This window comes from Hippoglossus stenolepis, chromosome 12 (assembly GCF_022539355.2).
Source record: "Hippoglossus stenolepis isolate QCI-W04-F060 chromosome 12, HSTE1.2, whole genome shotgun sequence".
Taxonomy (NCBI): Eukaryota; Metazoa; Chordata; class Actinopteri; order Pleuronectiformes; family Pleuronectidae; genus Hippoglossus; species Hippoglossus stenolepis.
Genome location: NC_061494.1, coordinates 5,265,976 through 5,280,269, shown reverse-complemented (window position 1 = coordinate 5,280,269; position 14,294 = coordinate 5,265,976). Strand labels below are relative to the sequence as shown.

General features: G+C 41.0%; 1 long non-coding RNA gene across 1 annotated transcript; it reads right to left on the bottom strand.

Annotated features, from left to right (window-relative positions):
* Window positions 1-2,773: 2,773 nt before the first annotated feature.
* Window positions 2,774-10,989, bottom strand: LOC118119241. Its single transcript, XR_004698060.2, has 4 exons — window positions 10,900-10,989; window positions 9,783-9,899; window positions 6,495-6,556; window positions 2,774-3,056 (listed from the first exon to the last, which is right to left on the bottom strand). It is a non-coding gene; the product is annotated as an uncharacterized LOC118119241 (long non-coding RNA).
* Window positions 10,990-14,294: the final 3,305 nt, after the last annotated feature.

Sequence of the window (14,294 nt, the reverse complement as noted above, 5' to 3'; positions counted from 1 at the left end):
ATAAACACTGAATAGCTTAAACACTAACAGTTCGTTCACAAGGTAACACTTCCTCAACAACGGCAGCATGGTTACCATAGCTCAGGGCTAATGTGACTAGTTCACCTGTCTTCGAGTTTAACACTTAATTACTTCACAACACTTCACCTCACTCGCCCCCCCAACACCAATGTACATGAAGCTAACACACAGGTTCACATTGAAACTTATCATGGCGGACTTTTACCTGAGGGGAGTAGTTGTATGAAAAATGCACAGACAAGATCTTCCTCTGCTCACGTGTATTGTTACTGAGGAGAAAGCGGCGTGTCACCTATGTAGCTCACCAACGCTATGCTCCCTCAGCTGGAACACTCTGGTAACAGCTCAGTGCTGTTAGTCTTAGGATGACTTTTTACACAAAAAACACAAAATACTAATTAGCTGGAACTGACTCTGAACCCTTATATTAGTAACATATAATGCATGAAAATACTCAGTTAGAATGTGAATAATACAGACTACAAGCCCACAAAATGTTGTTCTACTGCTTGATATCCATCAATCCAATTTTTGACAAATCTTTGAATATGACTTTCTGATAATGAAAATGATTCTATCCGTCACATGTTGACTGCAAAAAGAACACAAAGACATGCAAAACACCCACACAGATGTGGAAGAGATTCCATGATGAATGTTCTCTAAAATATAACTGTACATCTGTCCTAATCTATACAACTTCACCACCTGAACCTTAGAGGATTTGCCACAAGATGCAAATCCCTGATTAAACACAGAAAGACCAGGCTGCAGTTGTCACAAAAGGAAACCAGTAGAAACCTGGAAAAGGTTCTGTAGACTGTTGAAACAAAAATCCATTGTGTCAGAATGATGAAAAGAAAATACTTTGACCCAAAGCCACCACCCCATTTGTCAAACATGTCGGTGGTTCTGTTATGGCTCGGGCAGGTATGGCTGTCAATGGAACTGGCACAGTGGCAGACAGAGCCTGCAATAAACAACAGTTGTATGATGCTGCAGTGAATACATCACTGATGCTGTATCTCAAGTCAGGGGCTGCATCCTTAGAAGGCTGGATTTGAAGACCAATTGCACGACAGTGGCGCGGCTCGGCTGTCCAATGACTTTCAAATGCGGCCGACAAATTTGTCCGTCCATCGCCGAGAAGTGAAGGCTCCAACGGATGGATCCTTCCTGGCCCAACCTATCCCACGATTCATTTTGCTTCTGTGACCAACTGGCTTTCCAAGATGTAATGGCCCCGCGAAAGTGACAAGACGTCCAAAGTTTGAGTATCATTCTTCAACTAAACTAAACAGTTGATGGTACAAATACCAAGGGGCAATAAAACCTTCTTGTCGTGTTCAACTTTAGCTCTGTTGCTAGGAAACATCAATAAGGGCGGGACAAGCTGGTGACGCCGATGAAGGAAAGTCTCTGTAGACCAGAAGGATGCAGCCCCTGAATGAGACATAGCTCAAGATACAAAGTGTCTGTGGGATAAGTGTTTTTCCACAGGATATGAAATAAATGGCTTTGACTTTTATTTGTATCTCTTTAATTACTTTTAAAACCCACTGTGTGTTTGAAGACTATATCACACCCACATATCTTTATTGGTATGAAGCTAATCAAATTAAAGTCTGACTGTTAGTTTGACTTAAATATAATTAAACTTTCTGTTATTTTAATTCAAACTGAAGAACAGAACCCGAAGAACCAAATAAAAAAAACTTTGACTGTCCAAATTTTTCTGGCCTCAACTGCAGCATGTCTGTGCTTCCCTGGTCTGTGAGCATTTACACTGTCAAGCCTACCTTGAAATTGCATGCAATCCCACGAAAGAGAGACGTTTCAATTAGAACAGAGACAGGGTTTGAAAATGCAATATGTTTTAGGGGAATTGTTTTTTTTTCCATTCCCTCCTGTGTGTTTTGGATGATTGACAGAATACAGAGAGCCGAGTGTTGCAGCGCTGATATGAAACTCAACTGGGACTGCTGAAAATAAGATTAAACAGAAACTTTGACCAAATCAAATCAACAAAAAAAAAATAGATGGTTACTTTTGAAGTTGTGCTTTGCTGACGTTGTTGTCAGGCTGCAGTAGAATGAATGACAGCCGTGTGAAGACAAATCATGAGCCCTAATCTGATTAGGTTTATGTTATCTGACTGGATAAATACGATGAGATGCTATACTGTATATGGCCTCCTTTAGAGAAAATGTTACATTGCAGCTCGATATTTATACAAACACTGCACCAAGAACCATTTTTATGGCTAAATACCATCTGTAAAAATACACCTACACTGCATATCCATGAGAAGAAAGGCAGGAGAAAGTCTTGCCTTCCACCAGTCCACTACCAGAATACATTAATATCACCTAGCTCTCTCCCTTGTAAAAGAGAATACAACCGTGACATTCCTGTGTAATGTGTGTGTTTTACTGTGGGAAACTTGTGATACAGCAAAGAAAGAGTGTGAGCTTGTGTGTGTGTGTGTGAAAATAGATGCGAGTGTAATGGGCACCAGCAGGAGCCGAGATCCACTGATCATTTCAGGATGCATCTGGTGGAGAGGGTGGGTGGAGAGAGTGGAGGGGATAAGCGCGAGAAATTCTAATTTGCTCAGGGTGCGTGGCGAATATTTTGTGCCGATATGTTTACAAAAACACAGGTCGGTGGGAATATTCGCTGCCGCTTCTCGCTGCACTCGCCAGCGTGCTCCAAATGTGAATGTGTCATAACAATATACAGCAACCATATCCATGGGTTCAGCATTTTGTAATCACCCACAAACTTGTACAATATTCAAAAATCCAGGAATGTCACATTTTGAAAATGTTCTTGGTGCTGGGAGCTGATGCTGGTCTGTCCCTTTGCTCCTTGTGGCTCACTCTGGCATGAGAGCTGATGCAACGCTGGTGTCTTGAGGTTTGTGTCACACATCGTTGTCCCGCTGCATCATGAATGGCTCAAAGAAGCGGAGCACTTTGGGACCAACACTGAGATTGCCAGTGCGTTATGGTAGCTGTCATGAAGATGGGAGGCTGGGGGTGGTCGTGTTAGTCAAGCCTGGTTTAAGGATGCTTCATTTCACATGTGACATTGTCTTTTTCAGAAACAAGTCACGACAGAAGAACAAATAAATGCACGTTCAAACTCCGGCTGTGAATGTAGCAAGGCTGCTGTTTTTTTAGCTAGAATCAATAGTAATTAAATGTAATGAATGTTACCTTCATCAGGCTTCTGCATTTCAAGCAATACTTGATTAGTTGGGAGATACAGAAGCTGCATATTTAGCCATGTCTTGGCAAACGTGTCCCTGTTGCGAACATACTGTGCAAACAGATGTGTGGAGCTGTGGCTTGGCTGCTTATTAAGACATCCCCATCAAAATCTTGTCAACACGGGAACCTATTGCATTTCAAGAGCTACATAATGTAACATCATTTTATGGGGGTGGCCATATAACTAGATGAATATCCCCTTGATACTAACTTAGAAATATAGGCCTCATAATAAACTTTATATAGCACATTCCATACAAAACATGTAAAATGTGCTTTGCAAAAGATAGAAAAACACATGACAAGACAAATGTAAGATTCTGGGTTTGTGTGTAGAGTTCCCACCACAGTCCAAGGACATGCAGCTTAGGTTAATTAGAGACTCTAAGGCTCTGTCCCAATTCGCCCCTTAGCCCTACCACTCGGCTCTATGTATCTCTGTTTTGGGCGTGGCCTAGAAAGGGTAGCTTTGTCACATCTCTTCAGTGATGTTGGGGTAGAGGCCATCTAGCCCTTCAAAACACCCCTTCAGCAGTAGTGTATTCAGGACCCCCCTGAATACAAAGTGGTGGACGGAAATTTACGAATTCTTTACAAACGACCAAAGCAAATCAACATGGCGACCGATGCGGCTAAAATGCTCATAAAACTACCATTATAAATTATACTTTTTGGGCAGCTCTCTCGCGCCATTATTGAAAAGGTGGAAGAAATTCAGTTAGCGATACTATATATAGACAAAGAACTGAAATTGAATCATATAGTCCAATATATTAGCATTATATTACTAATATTGTTGATTAATTGTACTGTATGGGGTAAACAATGATGGAATTTGACTTAGTACATTTACTCAATTACTGTATACAAATTTGAGGGACTACATTTTTTGCGTACAAAATATATTAAGAGACAAAAGTAAAATCCTGCTTTTACATTGATATATGTTCAACAATAACAACATACACAAAGTGCATTCATTGGGAAAATGGCCATGTTATTAGAAATGAATTAGCATAATTGGAAATTAAGTTTAAAATGTAATTATAAGCATATTCAGATCAATGTGGCTAATAACAACCCGATAACTTATAAATCTAACAAATTAAGCCTGATTGAGCTCATCAAACTTCACAGGCATGTTGATAATCTTACTTACTGATAAACAAACAACGGATCTTCATCGCTGTGCGTTTTAATGCTTCAGCACTAAACCTTTAATGACATCACTGGCGAAGTTTCTAACTTTCCCCAACCCTCTATGTATGTGCACTACTTTCATTTCTTGGACTCATTTAGATCCCGTTAGCTGCTCTCTCTTCACCAAGAGCAGAGGCGGGTCTCACATACACACACACATGGCGGAGCAGTGGAGAGACAGGTGAAGGGAAGATGACGATTTCGACTCTTTACATGAAATTAAAGCATCACAACAAGAGCAATTCATTAATATATTTTTAAAACCCAAAGATGGACTGACATGAACCCCAAACATCAGAAATGGGTTAGGGTTAGGGTTATTTATATATATATATATATATATATATATAGCGACATTATTATATTTTTAGGGGTGCTGAGAGTAATTCCAGGGTTGCTCGAGCAACATGCATTTTCTTTCCACTACAGCCCTGCAGCTCATGTTATCACGTTTTGAGTTTGGGGGAGAAGTGGAAATGTCTGTCCTGAAGTTGTCAGATGAGTCACTATTATAATGTTGGTTGATAACGTTTGTTAATATAATAATGTCAGTTGATATTGTTTGTCACTGTGATAACATTGGTTGGCTGCTGATTACGTAACGAGTGGTGTCCCAATTCCTAAGGGAAGATTTTCTAGCCCGGCCCCTTGTGGCTCCGTTTGGAGGGGGACACTCCCAGTGAAAGATACTTCATATCTAGGTGTAGGGCCAAGAGAGAGGAACTGGGACAGCGCATTGAATTGCCCATAGGTGTGAATGTGAATATTTGTTTGTCGCTAGTGACTTGTCCAGGATGTTCCCCTCCTCTCGCCGAATGGGAATGGCTCCAGCACCCCCGCGACCCACAAAAGATAAGCAGTATAGATGATGGATGGATATTTCAATGGCGTCTAGACATTGGTTGTGATTAGATATCGAATTAGATTAGATCGAGTGGTGGAGATGGCTCCAGTGATATGACACTGAAATGAGAAGTTGGCAGCAGTGGAGAGAGGAACAGATTTTTAAGTCTTAATGCAAGGACATGACTGGCTCGCATAGGCTGTGTGGCAAAGTACAATTGGCTGAAGTGAGCACCATTTGTCAGCTGATAAAGTGAAATCTGGGAAAGAAGAAAATGTCATGAAGAAAACTCATTACAGTGAAATATTAGTGCTTGCACCTTATCAAGGTCTCACTATAACCATGTGGATATCTTATCTCTCCAGATCCTGCCTCCGTGTGTAGCAACATAGAATTGAGCTTTTAGTTGTCTTATGCTTGAAGATATGTTTAATCACCTTCTAGATTAAAATTTTGTTCAAGGTGGGGTTGTTTCTGAAACAGGTTTTATCTTATTTGTTGAAATCATCGTGTTCTGATAGCCTCCAATTAATATAGTTGTCTGAAAAAATAGGAATACAGCCGATGACTGTGGCCCTTGCTGGTCTGTTATAAACATCACTGAATGAAATGATTGGCTGGCGTACCTGTCAGTCACTAACTGACTTGCCTGCCTGCGCACAGTCTGCCCGTGCTCTCACTACGCATGGCCCCAGTCTTCAGCCAGAGAGACTTGCATCACTTAAGCAGACGATCGGCAGAAGTTAGCGAGCAAGTCACCCAAAAGTTGTCTTGCGTTTTGGGGATGTAGCTTTGACAAGAGGGCTGATGGGGACCAGGATGTTATTTGTTGCATTTTTTTCAAAGTATAGGCTGATCTTGCTAGCTTTTACAGGATTACCAATCTGAGCTCTACGGTGCGTTTGTGATGTTAAACTGCACATGTGCGGATGTCAGTAGCTGCCACAATAACTCAGCCATCTGTGCTCTACAGCTTGCAGAACTTCAAGGCTTTTACATTCATGATGTAAACACTAGATGACAGGAGCATCATGTTACTGCTACATATAAAGTGGTGTGTAATGGTAATAAAATTAATCTACATCACAAAACCAAGGACAAGGACAAAATACTGTGCCCGTTCAAAAACTGAACCCGAGATGCATTCCTGTTACCTTAGTCTTCTTAGCATCCAGCCCCCGTCAGTAGTTGAATCGGAGAGCATCTGTGATGGCACCTAGAACAACATTAAAAAAGAAGTACACAATGTAAGTTTAATAGGCTATAGCCAGCAGTGTTTTCAGTGTTGATGTCTTTGCATCTGCTGTAAACAGTAGTCAAGCTGTCTGTTCACAGGAGGTGTCTGCAGTATCCTCACACAACATCACACACATCAAGCTGGGATCTAAGCCCTCAGGATCCTGGGGGTTTCAGCTTCGGTGCAAGTTTCACATTCGGAGGAGGATCTGAACAATTTCCTTAAAAGAAAAAGCTGAATCAGTCTAAACTGGCGATGTTGCTCTATTTTTTTCAGGGTCGCTTTTGTAATATTCTGTCACAACGTCATCTTTAACAGAATACGAGATGCAGAAATAAGCCGGCCAACATTTGAGTCTGTCTTTTGTATGTCTTTTTAATCTGTGTGAGATTTTATATTGCTGTCAAGCCTGTGTGTGTTTGGACTAAAGACTGAGAAGAAACTGCTGGACGCCCAGGTCACGACTGGACTTCCCTGGCAACATGACAATATCGCGGCAGCTTGGCCAGATTAACTCTGATCCGAGGAAACACTGAATGAAGAAGTAGCAGAGTTGACAGCCTGACCTTCAGACATAAAAACTGGTGTGGGTCACTGGATGAAATGGCAGCCAGCACTTGGGTAGCAAGGTCAGTGTGTCCGAGGAGGCGGGAGGATAAGAGGGAGTAGTCTTTTTATAGGAGCATGCATGGCTCAGAACACTCGCACCCTGCAGGCTTCTCAAAAGAGTAAATTGAGCGAAGAGATAGCCTGCATTAAGGTTGAACTTGAAGTCTTGGCTCACAAGGGAGAGGTTTTCAGGATCGTAAAAGCCCATCTGTACCCTTACATAAAGTGTTTCTCTCAAGTTGGATTGTGAAGTGAGAAAGAAATGCCCTAATCCGCACTATTCAGCCTGGTGAAAGAAAAGCCATGTGAACCGGAATAATAGCAGGGACCATCCTAAAGGGCATGTGATGACAGAGAGGTATCAAGCCTCCCTCCATGTCCTCCTACTCCACTGTTCTTTTAGATCCCTTGATGTCATCCTTATAGGCCTTAGTATTTACTGTAAACACAAGGTAACACAGTCAGACCTTGTGTAAAGCTTTGGATTTCTCCACATGTGGAAGTCGGCTGCACTGATCAGGTGTGTTTATCTGCTCTAAAGCAACTGCTGCAAAAGTTGGCCTCTTCAGTTTACTAACACACCAAACTCAGCAGTAACCAAACCAAGCTTAATCATCAGTGCCAGATTCATTTCATAGTTCATAGCTTTGGATAAATAACGAAAACAAGTAGCACATCTACTGTTGTAATTTCCCACTGGGAACAAACCAGTCTTAGATTAGAGTTCAGTGATGTATACGGATTTGGCAATTTGAGGGGCTGGCATGGTGGGCAGGTTTATTTAAAACTTATAATCATTACCATTAGCAATGCAGAGTGGAAAACATTCACTGGCAGTTTCTCATTATAACCTAGTGCTGAGCGTCGCTGTCACCTCATCCTTGTTTTGGCTGGTTATAATAATAATAATAATAATAATAATAGACTGTCAACCATCAGCAATGGGCAATGGCATCATTCATCGACACAATCCAATCTTAGATGTTGCTATAGCAGTGTGTTAGCAGCTCCAACCTGCTCCAATGGGGTTGGGAGGGTGTTCAGGCAACTGAGCCACACTTGATTTCCAAATAAAAATTACACGGATCATGAGCCAGTCAGGATGCAGACCGATCTCGGAGCCCATCGGCTATCGTCTGCTGACGAATTTGGCTTGAGGGGCAACAGCAAATATTTTGAAGCTACCGGTGTAAACAGCAGATATGTGGACCATGACTCTGTCTTCCAATCACCGTACACAGATTACCGTCTACACGGGTCAAACATTTCTCCACACTTTTCGTGGATGTTTTAGGTTCAGATGACATTTCTCCTTATCTCTAACAGCTACAGATATGTGTATCTGAATGCAAATAGTTAAAAAGCTGATAGCCGATGCATGTCGGTCACTGCGTTCCACCTCTTTTGCTGTCCACACAGACTGTTTACCACCGGGCGAGCAAAGCCTGCTCAAACGTGATGCGTCAAACTAGAAAAGGAAACCAGAAGTCTTCCAATCACAAATCTTGTCCCTCGTCTACAGATTCTGCATATTCACATGTTTATAGTGTTCAGATTCTGACATTTTCCTTAGGTGCCTCAAGTATTTTAGTTTGAGTGACAGGAACAAATTAACGCCTTCATCAGACACCAAAACACTGGACAAGCATCTGAAATACACACAGTCAGGATTTTACAACTCACAGCAAGAAAACAGGAGAAATGTTCCATTCACATTTCAGTGGGGTAAGCATGCATATAGGTCAATTTGGTTGGCCAATGCAGTGCTTTGCTTGAAGTTGTAATGCAGTGATTTTAGCCAACAAAAGAGATTAAAAACCTGTTTTTGTCTTAATGCAATCAAAAGTTGAGTGTTTTTTTTTAATAGTAAACTACACGCATTCTGTCCAAAAATTATTTGGGTTAGGGTTGAAAAACCAATAACACAGGGGAGGATTAAGTTTATTAGGACTAACATTCCTTTTATCAAATTTTGAGTGGCCTCATTTTGAATGATCCATGTAGAGAGAGCCAGCGGGATGCCTTGTTTTGACAAATCCTGAGGCTAGAGCCAATCTGTTGGGCAGAAGTAGCAACCGAGAAAAGACGGAGCACCAGGCTGTGTTAGCAAACATAATCCATACACAAACAATACATTTCCCCTTAAAACATGCAAATGTGGTAATAACTTGCGCAATTTAAGTTAGATTCTCTTAAAGTTTTGTTCTGAAACAATACAACGTTTGCATAACAGGAATTTTTTCCATCAACTGTTGCTTTTCTTATCATCAAAGAGGAGAAAAGAGACAGGGTGAGGGGGGCGGAAGGAGGGGAGGGAGCTGCTCCTTCAGAAATGGCTTTCATAACGTGACCGTGATGTGAACTTTGTCGTCAGCGTTGCACGACAACAGCTCTGTCGCAAATCTATGTAAAGTAAAATTACCAGCTTGAAGCCGCTTGATGGTCAGTTGCCTACTGTCACTTGTTGATGTGTTTCTAAGGGGCAAAATCTGTTTTTAAAGAATCGCAGGAGGGAAATAGAAGAAAAATGGACAAAATGTTAAAAAAAAAAGGCAGGGGAGGGGGTGGTGGGTGCTGTGGCTGGTTACCATGGTACCTGAGCTTGGTGATGTGGCAGAAATATTGAATATCACTGAGGGTCCTTATGCTTTTGATCCAGCTCTTCCAGGCGCAGGCTGCTCCTCCTCAGCAACCGGGCAGGATGTGCACCTGGCTGGAGAAGCACAGCAGCCACCCGTGAAGCAACACACACACACACACACATTCAAAGACTCATTCATGACTTTATATATATATATAACAGCATGCTTTAAATGTGTGTTCTCATTAGCCAGGTGTACCATTCTGTGACTGACAAGTTCCTCCTGAAATATTCATGAAATAGATTATTTGTATCTCTTTGAAAGAAAAGTTTCAGATTTTGTCACAGTTCATAATGTCAAGTCGGAAATGCATGGAATTTGAAAATGTCATATCCATGACACATAGAGAGCAGAAATCTTTTCGTTGTCATTGCTAATAATTAATTCTACAATACAAAAGACCAAGGAATGTGTTTGACATCTCCATATGTTAGGAATTTCCATCTACAGCCCTTGGGAAGCCAGCATAATATGGATGAATATTTAAAGGTGATATGAAAACATCTGCTTGTCCAGGCCATGTTGAATATGATGCATCCAATAATACAGAAACAATTGTAAAATCCTAAGTCACACCTGCAGCATCATGTGGCACTACTGTCTACGTGGTTCATATTTTCACAGTTTTATAAACACACATCAGCCAAGTGAAAATTTTAGCAGATACTGATGACATTGCTAAAGTCTGCACTGAATAGTCAGACAGTGATACACAAATAATTGGTCCAAAACTGGCAAACAATACCAGTAACTTAAGTACTAAAAAACTGACAAAAATGTATAAAGGTAATCATAAAAGTACCAGATTAACTTTTCTACTTCAGTAAAATGAGTAAATACTTGCTTTTACATATACTTAAAGTTTTAATAGTGTATTTACTTCATATATTTGCTGATATATGTAGGCCAGGTCGTACTTAAAAGTAAGCAAAAATATACAGTAATGAAGTAAATGTACTTTGTTACATCACTCCACTCAACAGTATCAGGCAGGAGGTATGCAAAACTTCACAAACCCACAAAAACAAGACTAAGTCAAACTTGTGTCATACAAACACATATCACACTAACCTCTTTGATGAGTCTGATGTCAGATGGTAGTAATGATGATGATGATCATTGTAGTGGATTATAGCCAAGAGTTGTAACTTGTATGTTCAAACAAACAAATGCCACAATTAGTTTCCCCACCCCTTATATACAGGGTTGCCTGGCATAACTACAGGGGCTGGTGAGTGATTTGCAACCAGGTGTTGATGATCAAAGAGCGAGAGGAACCTGCGGGCAGGAAGTGAAATGACTAGACAGGTCAGTATTTCAAAATAAAAACAGGACAAAGAGAGAATTCTATAATAAGTCTCAATATTGGGATACAACTAAAACAAAGACCATCTGTTAACATAAGATAACAGAAATACCATCAAACCAAATTTGATGAATCCATCTGCAGTAAAGACAGAGTAAAGCTAGTCAGTCATGCTGCTCTGAAGGTTTATGGCATCCAGAAGGGGACAAACAAAACCAGGACAGCTATCATGCTAACATGAAAGAAGATGCAAATAAACACTTCAGCTGTGAGCATGTTACAGTCAATCACCGAGCAGTCAATATAAGGTTATAAGGTTATGAAAGTAATGTCTAAAGCACCTGGTTTAGACATAACTTTCATTATCTTGGTTGTGCATCTGTGATGAACTGTCAGGGCGGGTTGCACTTGATCTCAGATTTGAGTTAAAGTACATCCCTGTGTATTACCCTTGTATCGGCAATACTCTGTTTCTCATGTGGCTGCATTGTTTATTCTCACCTATGAAGTGAGCACAACCAAATCCAAACAGACTTCGACTTTTGACTAATGACAGTTGAGTTTAACAGATAATGGTCTTATTTCCTTGTTACTCCATCATCACAATGAAATTCAAAGATTTCAATAACCAAACCCAGTCACTGGACCATGTATGTTACCATCAGGAAGGCAATGGTCTGTAGAAAGGCACCAGTCTGGAGCAATAGTCAGTTGGGATGAGGAGAGGCTATTTTCTATGAGCAGTAAATGCACACGCTACGGAATATTTATCCAGAACATCAATGAGCATGAATTATAATCCCATGGGTGATGTTACCCAAGGCACAGTTATGCCAGTGAATATGAGATGCGGTTTATATTCGGGTCAGGCTGTGCTGCGGCATTGTCAGGCGCTGCGAGATGGGAGGCAAAAGTGCAACCAGCATGTCTTTTAAGTGGTTTATTGATGCCCATCAGCAGGGAACCAAGTGTGGCTAATCACAACTGACACTCTGTCTCCGCGCTGAGAGGATGGCTTTGAGAAGGTGGTGATGGAACCTCTTAACAAAATCAATCAGCCCGGCTTATCCTTCCAGGTATCAAGATGGAAACAAGACTCAGAGTCTATGGGCTCGCTGCTCCGACGATCACTGCAAATCACAAAAGTTGTTAGATGATAAGTGTTGGATTTATGAAAAATGGGAAGGCAGCTCTTCTATTCTTAGGTTGTCACCGGTAGAGGGGCAACAGTTTCAAGTTGAAATGGTTTATTGTGTTGCGATGGATTCCACTGGCTCTAAAATATTGACTGCATCCATCCACTCATAGCACTTTTACAGTACATTGCCAAACTTAAACCCTTCCTCCCTTTAAGTGCAATTAGGATTTTCTGAAATGCCATATATCAAATGTCAAATGACATTATAATGTCATTGTGGTTGGATGAGTGTAATGCCCTTTATTTGGATATGAGCCATTCATCCCTGCTGCAGCTGACAAGTTGATAAGTGGTACCAGGAAGAGAGACAGCATCTCACCTATACTTGCATCACTGCAGTGGCTTCCAGGTAGGTATGGGATTGAGTTTAAAGTTTATTTATTTGTTTTTAAAGCACGAAATGGTCTGGCCCCTAAATACATACACTATCTGAGCTACTCTACCCAATTTACACCTGATCTCTCAGATTCCCTTAATCAGTTGCTCCTGGCTGTTCCTCGGTTGAAGCTAAGGGGTAAGAGTGTTCTCCTGAAATCATTTTCACATCATTTTATTTAATACAATTTCTTTCTTGTATTTTGTATTGTGTCTTCTTTTCTTGTGCAGCACTTGTACGTTGCGGTTGCTTTCAAATGTGCTGTATAAATAAACTTGACTTGACTTGACTTTGATGGCAATCCCTCCAATAGCTATCCAATGTAGATTCATCACTCTGGACCAATCTAGACTGAATGTCAAACCGACGAAAACTGCACTCCAGAGTCAGATCTTTGCTCTGGCTGAAACTACATGTGGTGAATAAACAGCCTACTTCATCTTCCCTGCAGTGGACTGTACAACTTATCAATCACTTCTCAATGGCTCCTCAATCTCTGTCGGATACATTAGGGCTTTTTAATCACTCTGTTGAGCAACTGCGGTAAAATTAAACACTAAAACTGTCCAGTGATGATATAAGTGTGTGAGCAAAGACCTTGCCAAAGTTTTTATGTTTGCATGAGTACAAGATAATTACACCATAAAGCATAAGATAAGCGACCAGCTCAGTACAACACTTTAGTTTCTTGTGCAGAGTTTATGGAATGTAAAACACAGTAATCAAATAGGCATCAACATAATTTAAAACTGAGATAGAAGCATGTATTCATGTCCATGGCCTTGTTTTGTAATGCTCAGAGCACCTATAGAGAACATGCATTCAGTTTATAAATCTTCATAAACGCATGATTTACAGCGTAGATGTAAAATATATGCAGCAATACAGCTTGAGTGTTTACTCCGGTGCTTTGGTTCGACTTGATATAAATGACTAATCTCTGTGGAGTGCAACCAAATCAGCAAATACATGCCGTGAAGGATTGGGCATCGTGTCAGTTATTGCTAAGCATGCATCCGGGGTGCCATCAAATCCAATCCCCACATCGGCACTGTTTAAACAAATCAGTGACACCCGTCATCTCCAATGAGAGCGTGAGCCGTGAGTCAATACCCTAATTAGGCGTTCGAACACATGCTCGCGCAGATAAGAAACTGTGCATCTGACGGTCCAGCTCTGACACGCCAGATTATTTTTCAAATGTGAAACTGTTTTAAACCAGCAGATCAGGAAACCGAGTCGTCCTCAACGTGTGCACGAGTATTGTGCTCAAAGTAGGACACTCGATGAGTACAGTGCAGATGAACCGCTGGGTACACATTTGGAGCAGATGCGACATTAACCCACTCACTGTTCCAAAATCGGATTACACAAATCTTGAGGGAATCAAATGTCCAAGCGAAGAACCTGGAAATGATTTATTGCTCAAAATGACTCAGCGTCATGTAGGAAGGGGGGTGTTCTGCGCCAGAACTGCTATGAGGTGTAACAAATGCATGCAAATGCTCTATGGCATGATTCACGACACTAATTACCCCTATCTAATAGAAAACCTCATTCCTTAAAGGAAATTCATATTAATATAT